This window comes from Carex rostrata, chromosome 2 (assembly GCF_964058835.1).
Source record: "Carex rostrata chromosome 2, lpCarRost1.2, whole genome shotgun sequence".
Taxonomy (NCBI): domain Eukaryota; kingdom Viridiplantae; phylum Streptophyta; class Magnoliopsida; order Poales; family Cyperaceae; genus Carex; species Carex rostrata.
Window position 1 is genome coordinate 6,302,868 of NC_135919.1, and position 12,295 is coordinate 6,315,162.

At 34.2% G+C, this 12,295-nt stretch overlaps 1 long non-coding RNA gene across 1 annotated transcript; it reads right to left on the minus strand.

Annotated features, from left to right (window-relative positions):
* Positions 1-8,158: 8,158 nt before the first annotated feature.
* On the minus strand, positions 8,159-9,246 carry LOC144571527 (uncharacterized). Its single transcript, XR_013517527.1, has 2 exons — positions 9,175-9,246; positions 8,159-8,711 (listed from the first exon to the last, which is right to left on the minus strand). It is a non-coding gene; the product is annotated as an uncharacterized LOC144571527 (long non-coding RNA).
* Between the last annotated feature and the right edge of the window lie 3,049 nt (positions 9,247-12,295).

Below are 12,295 nucleotides of genomic sequence, written 5' to 3' on the forward strand. Positions count from 1 at the left end.
TAGGCCATTGTTATTCATCAAGCAGCCCATTTGAAAGCAGTTAAAGAAGATATTTTCATTCGCCTACGGGCTTTTCATTTTTTGAAGCCCAAGCCTTAGGTAAAATATATGCATAAAAGCCCAATCCTAGGTTAATGGCTTTGAACCCTTTGGATAATTTACGAGTGCCATATCTTGCAACCACGTGCACAGTAGATGGGACTTGATCCGCTACATATTTGAGCACAACGGATTGGGCACAGAAGGAAAAGGGTATAAATAGGGTTCGACCAACCAGGGAACGAAACGCGTACCGTGTGTCCGTGTCCGAAGCAACGGAGCACAGAGCGGGACCACCGCGCGGCTCTGTCTGCTCTCGTTTTCTTTCCTTTGTCTTTTCTCTGTTGGGTCCCATTTGGTGGCCCACAAATACACTCTTTCTAACTTTTCCTTGGAGGAAATGGTTGCCTTAACCATCTTTTGCGCAGCGCTCGGACGCCGACTCATAGGCGAAATTGACAGGAGCTATTTTAATATTTGAGAAAATTTCTAGTGTACTCATATAAATTTTTGAAATAGCCAATTTACTCATAAAAATAACATAATATTCAATATTCCCACCAAAATTTAATATCATTTCTTCTATCCCCATTTAATTAGTTAACATTTTAATTAATTATTTAAAAATTTAAATTAACCAACATACTCTTCTAATTGTCTTCTTCATCTCTCCTAACCCTCCCGCCCACTAGAGATCCTTGTCTGGAGAGAACTTCACTCAATATGTGTTAATAGACAAATAGGCTAATAGAAAGTTCCAACAACAGAGATTAAGAAAATGGCCAAATATATTCAAACTTTGATTAGTTTTAATGTACTAACCAGTAGGTGTAGGCTTAAATAAAATACATCTGATAGTAAGCCTGAAATGAAACATTGCAATGATTTTTTTTTTGTATTATTCAGGTGAGGTTCCAAATTCCATTGCTCTCAAAAAACAAGTACTTGGAAGAAAGAAAAATTACAAGATTATTTTATACTTAATAATTAAAGTGGTCGAATAGAAATGTCACATACAAAGGGAGAGGGGTATAGGTAGCGAGAGGAGAAATCATCTATAGCGATAAAGCAGTGGGTAAGGACTGATAAAGCATCTTTGAGGGAAGTTTTTTTCTCTTCAGACAATAATTTTTATTGGCCGGGAGGGTTAGGGGAGATGAAGAAGACAATTATAAGGGTATGATGGTCAATTTAAAGTTTAAAATAATTAATTAAAATGTTAACTAATTAAATGGGGATAAAAGAAATTATGTTAAATTTTGATGGGGATATTGGATATTATGGAGTTTCTATGAGTAAATTGGCTATTTCAAAATTTTGTATGGATACAGTAGAAATTTTTCCTTAATTATTTGTACTTGTCCCCGTGAGACTAACAATATTGGCCTGCTCACATATACACATGTTTGTCGCGGAAATATATTTGCTGCGATTCCAATTTCTAACAAGGTCGAACGGTTATTTCTAGGTTGTAAACGGAGTGGATTTGAAGTGGATAATGCTAAAATATCATATTCGTATTAGTCTTTCAATAAGCGGATACGGATACAGATAGTAAACAGATATCAAAATTTAAAACATAATCCATCTTAAATGAATAAGGATATGAAACGAACAATCTACGAACACGGATTCAAATATAGATACGAAACGAATAATTGTTGGATAATTGAGTTATACACTTTAAGATACAAAAGAGTACTTTGTTGTTGCCTTGAAACAATGACTAAAACAAATTTAACATAGACTAAAAACATACCACATTTACGGACTAAAGTCTTGAATGAAAAAAAAAAATGGAGTCTGAATAAATGAAGGTATTATCATTACCATTACCAGCGAAAAAGAAAATAGCGCTACTGTAATACCATTACCAGCGAAAAAGAGATTAAATTAGAAACCAGATCGTATTATCATTTATTCCACAACCAACACTGAAATGAATATGAGATAGTTATTTAACAACTTCTATCCGGAGTAGTAAAATCATAATTGGTTGGAAACAATTTCGGATCCGAATAATTTCGGATACGAATACATATATTCACTTTCATGAAATTATCCGTATCTGTATCCGCCATTATTTCATCATATGAAAAAAATATCCATATATGTTTAATACGGATACGAAACAAATACGGAGCAAATTATCCGTATCCGTCTACACCTCATTTCCCACCAAATTGTATTAATAACACATCTCCTATTAAAACCCATTTAATCCAAAACTTTGCAGAAATTTTTTATGCCAAGTGTATTGCGTTCCTCTTTCCATTAGAATTGTGACTCCGATATGATTTAATTGATAGGTATCCAAAAATGAAATTAATGTTTAGAATTAGCATGGTGACCAACATCTTTACGATTTAAATACTTAAAATAGAGTCATGGGGGTAATTACATTTTAGCGTATGATCATAAATGTTTGGTTATATTTGCAACCTTTTATGATAGCCATTTTAATTGACATCCTATAATTGTATCAAATCATATGTTTCCCTGATCTTAAACGTGAACATGGCCATAAAAATATAATTTTATGCATATTCGTATTTGATAATTATGTATATTTTTTCTGCATTTCTAGATAACATAAATAGTGATGTGATTTAACCACTTATATATAAGGGGCGGACCCACATGGTTTTGGATTTTGAGTTTTAGTGGTGATCTATTGGTCTCGATCGACTTTGTCTCTCTTTGAATTTTTTTTGCCCCTCTCTGGATATTTGATTTGTAATTCGGATTAAATTTAGTATTAAAATCAAAATAAATTTCTTGAATTATGATTGGTAATTATAATTATAAGTTGAAACATTAGAAATTACAAATCAGAGCATTGAAAAATAAAAGATAAATCATAATTTTTTTTATCGAATAATCAATTAGTTAATAGATTTAAATCTGATTAGTTATGTAAACCCCATTCGATATCTTTTTTGCTTCCCGGACGAAGATCCTGAATATTCCCCTGTTAATATATATTTGTATTCTTCTGTTTTATTCCAGGCTCTTGTGGATGTCTTTCTTCAACATTATTAATAATAATGTGTAAAACATTTACATAAAACATTCATTTGTGTAAGACCCGCTTGAGCGTCATTTAATTAGATCCCTAACATTGAAACTAAGAAGAAAGTATGTTCCCTAATATCACCTTTCATATGCAATTTGTATATCATATATATATTTTTGGGCCGTCTTGGTTATGGTTAGGGATCATATATTTTTGGGCCATGTCTTGATTATGGTTAGGGATCACATGTGTTTTTTTTTACGTATGGGACAAAACTTTTTTTTTTTTTTGTGCTTTCTAAATACTGTGATTATTTTTTGTGAATTAATTATTTTTCAAAAAGTTAGCACGGCGCGATAAATAAATTGGACTAGTCACGACACGGTGTATGTCATGTGGTCAAGTGAGTCACACGTGATCATTAGCATTTTTTTTACTCTTCTTATTGGAATCGTACACGTACAATGCACTTTCTCTTGGCATAAACACGACCAATATCCAATGATTTCTGCATGTCATATTCTATAATTTATATGAATTGAAAGAAATATAAAAAAATAGAATATATATATAACACTAACATCTAATGGTACGGTATATATGAATATCAATCTCTTGTCCCGATTTCTTTGAGTCCTTTCCCTATGTATTGAAGTGTACCTCCTCGGTCATCATTCAATAGGGTGGCATTCGTTCGCTGGGGGTCCATGAAACCAACTTGCTAATCGGGAAATTTCTCATTGATGAATTTGTACCAATACTTGCAAAAAAAAAGGCATACAAGTGATCTCTATTTTGTAAAATTTAAATTAAAAGTACTAAATTATGCAATTATTACGAATATTAAGTCACAACATCCAGATCTGAATAACTGGTACAGTGAGCCACTCCTGTGGTGTAAGCAATGCCGCATAATCATCTGCATAAATATATATGGACTTTGCCTGATGGAAAAGGTCAAGTGGCGGATCAATTTCGAATGGACTACCATCTAGCTCTGAAAATCGATCATGCAGCTACTTGAATGTTCGTCCCAGCTTGTCAAAATTGATACCATCAAACACCTTGGAGTGACTCATTGCGTTCCCACCTCTATGAACTTGTAACTCTTTGCCTGGTTCCTGCAAAATTTCATAATAAATTGAAATAAAATCCAGAATCAACTATAACTCTATCATATAGATACAAATTAAGAAGTATAAGAACTTAATAATAATATACCTCATCTGAACCTATCAATATCATGGACATCGGCCATGCAGTAAACTGCCGAGGACATCCTTTAGGGTTTCCAGCTCGCCAGTTGGTACAGGTAATGGGGTGTCTAAATAGTCCGCATCGCAAATACCATCCACCATTACTCTTGCATGGTCGGGCAGCATAGGCCTAGTGTGAATTGTTCCACCTTGTACAACTGAAACATGAATTGTCCCAAAGGCCACTACAACAGTTTTTCCATCGAGTGCAATCTAAAGTTTGCATCTCAGTTCTGCCTCATGTACAAATATATCTATTTACTCGAATAAAATGATATGTATGAAACTAAGACGTACATGGAATGGAAAGATTTGAACATGGTTTGATTGACTGGCAGCTGCTCTGAACGATTGTTGGGGTATACGTCATTTCTTGTTGGCCCATTGTCTGCTGAAGTAACATTGCAAATTTAGCCTCCATTTCTCTCCGTAATGTCTCCTCTATTCCTCTTACTTTCTCCTCCACTTTCCTATCCACTCCTGCTTCAAATTCTTCTTCAGACCTCGAGAAAGTACGTCTCTTCTTTATTGAACTCTTCTCGTATATTTTTCTGATTGGAACCAGACCTTCCAGGATGTTTCGGATTTGGCAGATATTTTCCCAGAACATCGTCGTATCGTTCGACGGCCAACAAGCCCTGTTTCAAAGTCGCTTCTTGTTCTTCCTGAAATGACAACATGTTATAACATAATAAATTAAAGTTTCATTTTAATGAATGACAATATCTAAATCCTCACAATTTTGTTGATGACTGGTACGTATGTCTCGGGATAAAAGCGCTCCTTAGTCTTGCCTGAGAGCTTCTGTCTTGCTAGTTTCCATGTGACGTGCCTATGCTCAACCGACAAATCAACAAGCTCCTCTGATGTCAATGCAGTAGTTGACCCTTGGGAAGACGGATCACTAGATGCTTTCTCATTTGCAATCGCCTGCATAGCATCTCTTAGCCTACTCTAGAAACCCTCACCACTATAACCTCTAGATCCTAAGAAATGCGGATACTTGTTGTGGGCCTGATTTGCCTTCCTAATCTGGCTGGCAGCTTACAATTTGAACAAAGAAACAATTGGCCTTAATTATAAAAAAAATTTGAATTCTTAATTAGAGATAAGGTAGGTGGTAAATAAAAATAAACATACATCAAATTTCTTCGTCTCTCGGTATGCGACAAATTCATCCCAGACTTTTTCTTCAATATTGAGCTTGACAAAATCGGGCGTCTCACCTATGCGCCACACTTTAGTCAGATCGGTTCTGAACTTTCGGTGCTTGGTAGCCATTTTCTTATACATGTACTGCCTCACTTTTGGGTGCTCCTCTATACCCCAGTCCAGCTGCCAAACAAATAGAAATCAAAATTATGCTAAAGTTAGTTAATATCAAATGAAAGCTTGTGAAATTAGTACCATGTTATTTACCTTAACTGCTTCTCATATTTTATCCTTGTCCGCATCTGGAACATCTTTCCATTGTTGATACCTTATAGGAACACCCCTTCTTACCAATATCCCAAGTTCTGTTGAAAAAGTCTTTGTCTCCTCAATAACAACAGGCCTGTGAAATTTGTCAAGCTCTAGCTTTTTGCCTTTCTCATTAAACTTCTCCTTAATTTGGTTCGGCCCTCTTCCTCGTTTCTTACCCGAGGCTGGCTCACTATCACCATGACCACTATCACCTTCCTGATGAATATAAGAAAAATAGTCATAGGATTGCAAGTTCATAATCCCACATATCAATACATATCAACACATATCAACACAAATAATAAGGATTATGATAAAAGAAAGAAAATACTAACCTGCATTTTTCAGAACCAAATATTCCTCTTTCAACTCAGATTAGTGTACATGCTGCTTTGTTCTGTCTCTCTCTGAAGTTTTAAAAAAATGCAATTAAAGAGGTGAAATTGAGAAGGCAATAGATTTTATCGATGTCATGATTTCCAAAGGGCATGAGCCTAATGTCGTGACCTACAACTATATAAGAAACCGTTCCAAAAACTCATGCATATGCCATTTCAAATTCACATTTGCAGTCAAGCTATAGATTTGCATATACCAACTAGACTAGCAACTAGATATTCAGATTTGCATATACCAACTAGATATACTCATGTCCATGCAACTAGCAACTAGATTTGTATAAACCAACTAGATATTATACTAGCAACTAGATTTGCATATACCAACTACATATTGGACTAGCAACTAGATATTGGACTAGCAACTAGATTCACATTTGCATTTCAAATTCACATTTGCATATAAATTCACGTAACATTTCAAATTCACATTTGCTATAAAAAATAGGGCCGTCAACTAGCAAATTCACCAACAATTCATCAAACTACAACAAACCGAAAGCAAAAACCGAAATTAGGTCAGAAAAACCAACCTTCCTCTGCTTGCCACCATTATAGGCACACGCAGCAGCACGGCCGTGGTCGGAGACAATCAGCGGCGGAGACAAAGAGAGAGAAACACGGAAGAGAGGGAGAGCCGCTCTGATAGGGAGAGACAGAGATAGAGAAAAAAACACGGAGGAGAGGGAGAGAAAGAGAGAGGCTGGGAGGAGTTGAGACTCAAAATGCGGAGGAGAGGGAGAGAGAGAGGGGCCGGGTGTGTTAAAACTCAAATTTTTCACCTAAGTACCGAAGCGCAAAAAAATAAACCCTAACCTATCAAGATCAGTTGTTAATTAAAACTGATCCTGATTGTTATTTGGATCAGTTTTAATGAACAACCGATCTTGATTATTAACTAACAGGATCAGTTGTTTCATTAAAACCGATCCAGAAACAATCATTATCGGTTTTAATTAACAACCGATCTTGATGTTTTTTATTATTTTTTTAAAATTAATAAAATGAAGATCTGTTGTTTCAAAAAACCGATCCAGATAATAATCAGGATCGGTTTTAATTAACAACCGATCTTGATGTTTTTTTAATTTTTTAATTTTTTAAATTAATAAAATCAAGATCGATCGTTTCAAAAAAACCGATCCAGATAATAATCAGGATCGGTTTTAATGAACAACCGATCATAATATATAAATTTATAAAATTTATGATATTTATTTATAAAATTTATAAAAAATATAAAACATTAGTTTATAAATTAGTTTATAAAACATAAATTATCTTCTTTTAAATCCTCGATCAATGACGCTATATACACATCTATGTCGTTCCCGGGCTGTTTAGGTCCTGATACGAGCAAGGTCATCATGATGTATTTGCATTTCATACATAACCAAGGCGGGAGATTACAAATGCACAATAGAACCGATCAACTGCTATGCTTATTGCTCATGCTACTGTGCAAATTTATTCCATCTGCACTCAGCTCAAGCTTAAGATTTCTAGGGTCACGTCCAAATTCGGGAAACTCTCTGTCAATATTTCTCCATTGAGGAGAATGAGCGGGGTGCTGTAATTTTCCATCTTTTTTTCGGTTATCGGTATGCCAACGCACTAATTTCGTATCTTTAGCATTTGAGAACAAACGTTTGAATCTCGGTTTCACGGGGAGGTACCATAATGCTTTTGCCGGAGGTCCTTTATTCGGTTTATAATCATCACTTTTATTGCCGGTTAACTGCTTTGGTTTATAACGTGATGCACCATATTTTGGACACTCGTGAAGATCTTTATACTCATTTCGATATAATATACAATTATTTGGACATGCATATATTCTTTGAACTTCCAAATCCATTGGGCACAATATTTTTTTTGCTTCATAAACATTAGGTGGCATCTCGTTTCCATCTGGAAGCATTTCTTTTAAAGTTTGTAATAAATAAGTAAAACTTCTATCACTTCAACCGTTAGATGTTTTAAGGTTATACAATTTTAATACACCTTTCAATTTTGAAAATTTAGAACAACCAGGATACAATTACTTATTAGAATCTTCGTACAAATTCTCAAATAAACAATACTGCTTATCATTATCAAAATCCTCTTCTAAATCACGTAACATTTGATCAAAATTATCACATCTATCTACCACCATATCATCATTTTCTTAGGTATGGTATTCCTGATGCTCAGTACGAGTACCTATGTCGGTTTCCAATCCCCGTAGATCATTCCCATCATTTCCACCGGTGTGGTATTCCTGATGCTCAGTACCAGTACCTATGTCGGTTAGCAAACTCTCACAATGCCATATCCAACACTTATATCCTTACTTGAATCCACGTCAGATTAAATGGTTCCTCACTTGGTTCGGGTTGGAAATTTTTTGACCATTGTTACAATCACGATAAGGACATGACATCAGTGCACTCCCTTATTCACCATATCTTCCATAGCAACTCTGATAAATTCCTCGACACCTGTCATATATTCATCAGATAGACGTGATGTTTCGTACATCCAACGGCGGTTCATCTACAATTATAATAAAACACAATTAATTAAGAACAAGGTTGGGGTATTAAATTCTGTTCACAATAGGGCTTATATGGGGCCGGGTTACCATCATATCCCACTCTTTGAATACTTTGTCTCAGTAGTGACCACATGTTAGTCGTGTTTTAGCATTTAAGAAAATTTCGGCAGCATTTTCCCTTAGTTCCTCGAGTATTCGGGGAACTAATAAGGGAAAACGCTGCCGGAATTTTCTTATATACTAAAACACGACTAACATGTGGCCACATAATGAGACAACGTATTCAAAGAGCAGTCCCAAAACGGGGACTATTCAAAATTAATTCCTAATGGATTAATTTTGAACTGGTATCATGACCTAAAGGCATTAATCATGCGGTTGTGGCTCATAAGACAATACTTTTATAAAAAAAAAACGTTAATGCACAAAACTAATTAAATATGAGTTTTAGGTTGTACTTACAACTTTTTTTTTTGATGCCGGATCGAGTGAGATGAAGATCGTTACACCAAATCTCTCAATAATAGCCAATCTACAAAATTAAACAAACCATAGATCGGAACCTAATTAAGAGATGTATATATATAACATACTATCCTAGAACTTGAAATAAAAAAAAAACTCAATAATAGCTCATATATAGCAAACTCAAAAGCATGTGCATGCAAATCTTGAAATAAGAAGAGGTATTCAAACTTATAAAGAAAATCTCCACATATAAAGAATAGATAAATATATAGCTCATATGTAGCATATATAGCATATATATGCATTATATACAAATCTCCACATATAAAGAAAAACTTGAAATGAGAAGATGTATTCAAACTTAAAAGCGTGTGGAACCAATAAAAGAGCTGAATCAAGGTCTATATTTAGATTTTGAGCGGGGATCATAGCTCACTTCTTGCATATATAGGATTTAGGGTTTAGGGTTTTGAGCCGAATAGAGCCTATAAATGGTGCTCCATTAATAGCAAACTTGAGAAAAGAGATGATCAATTAATGTACCTGAGAAAAGAGAGCTGATTTAATGTAGGGCGAGATAGCTGTTGCGCTAATTAAGAGAGGTGAGGCCTAGGAAGAGAGACGCAAAGATTCTGATAAGAATCAGACTGAATTAACTTTTCATATGCACTATTAGGATCAGTTGTTCTAAAAAACTGATCCTAATTAGCATTAATTAGGATCGGTTTTTATAAAACACCGATCCCAATAGTATCAGGATCAGTTTTTATAAACAATTGATCCTAATTTATGAACTATTAGGATCAGTTATTTGTTAGAACCGATCCTGATAGTATCAGGATCAGTTTTTACAAACAACCAATCCTAATTAATGAACTATTAGGATCAGTTGTCTATAAAAATCGATCCTGATACTATCAGGATTGGTTCTAACAAACAACTGATCCTAATAGTTCATAAATTAGGATCGGTTGACCAGAAAATCCGATCTGAATAGTTTTTAGGTTCGATTTTTTTAAGAAAACCGATTCAGATAGGTATTAGGATCAGTTGTTTCATATAGCCGATTCAGATATGCCAATCCTGATTCTAGTTTTTTCACTAGTGAATGAACGCTAAAAGTTAACGGATCAGTTAACTTTTGTGTACTTTGTTGAATTCACGGATCAGTTAAGCTCAGGTGGCACATATTTCTTTTATTCTGTGTCTTTTAATCAATCAATAGGCATATTAATTGGGTCATGACTATCTCTTATATAATTTACAAAATTTGAGTACAACATTATTGGACTATTCAAATATTATTGGGCTCCAGGGTAGGGCAATATTAATTTCCAAGGTAGGGCAATGGCCCAAAACTCAGTCTTTGTAAATTATATTTGAATTTTCAGGATAGGGCAGTTGTCCTACCCTGTGCTACAGTAGATCCGCTCCTAATGAGATGTATTAAACATTGCATAGTTTTATAGTTGATATTTTGGATTTATAATAAATAATTCTTAGTAGTTTGATTAAAAATATGTATAGAATTTTAACAAATTAAACTACTAAAGACAATGATGAGGAATGATATTGAAATCTTAAAATTTGAAGTCTAGATTTGTTGTAAGTGAGACCGACATAGTTAAGTTAGGTGGCGTCTAATAAGAAAGCCTTAAGCTTAAAATATTAATTTCTAAGGTTCCACCACTGGGCCCCAATACCGACCTCTCCAAAAAGTCCCAATCCCGGGCCCTTTGAAAAGAATCAACCCATAATTAGCACATCAGTATATGTATAGCCCTGAGAACAACAATGAATATATTTGTCGATCCTGAAAGAGAAGTCAGCGTAGGTGGTTTAAATATGGATTTTATTTAGATGCCTTTCGGCATATATATATATATATATATATTTTTTTTTCCATGCGGCGGCCGTCTTCCAACTAGTTCTAACTATACTAAATCCGGTTCGCCTGAACATGGATCCTTTGTGCTTCATAATTAATGACGGCCGGATCACTGTATATCAAAGTTCTAAATAGCGATTATCGCGTCATAGCGAAAAAGCTAAAAAAAGAGAGCTATCGCGTATAGCATAACTAAACGAAAACTAATAACTGGTTTTTTTTGTTTAAAAAATTATATTTTATATTTTTACTAATTATTAACATTATCTAAAGTCTTATGGAACAATATATAATAAGTAACACAAAATTGATTTAGAAATTATAATATTTATATTGAACCAGTACAAAGTCAAAATTGCTATTTAAAATATCCTTAGTAATATCGTAAACTATCTTTTTCCATTCAACATAACCTAAGTATCATAACAAAAATTATATATTTTTCTTTACAAAAGAAAACCTAAGTATCATGAAATAAACTATCTATTATTTTCTATTAAAGAAAAATCAATTTGGACTTTGAAAAAAAATTGATCCTTAAAATAAATTTTCAGTTTGGACCTTTTAAATAAAAGTCTATGTAGTATAGCGTACGCTATAACGGATAGCGTATAGCACAAATAGCTGACCGCTATTACCACTATAGCGGTCATAGCTGGAGTAGCGCACTTTTATCCCATAGAGTAGCGTTTAAGGTCCAAAGATGCTATAGCGCGCTATTTAGAACACTGTTATATATACGCTGCGTATAATACGTACGTAGCATGCATATATACTATTTGAAAACAACAAATTAATAATGAACCCTCGATATGTGCTCTAAGAATTGAAAACCAAAGATATTGATCTTTTTTATTTGTTGTTCCTCTATGGAGTGACTCGCTACACCTATAGTTGTATAGGTAAGATGTAATGAAATTAAACTCTAGCGGCCCTTTCCCTTGGTAAATTATTCTCACTGATGACTGATCAGTCCTTTCTTCTTCATTTGGAGAGGTTAGAATATTTGACATCATATGAAGCTTATAATTGGTTGGTTGAGATTCTTTCATTTTTTAATTACATAAAATGTTGACATATATATGTTCAAAATCTTATGGATTTTGCCTTGGATATAAATATAATTAATAGTGGGGATGGCGGCGCGAGTGCAGCTAACGTGAAACGAATATCTTGCGTGGCTCATCCATCATAACTAAATTTCATATTCAACAGTACTTAATTGGT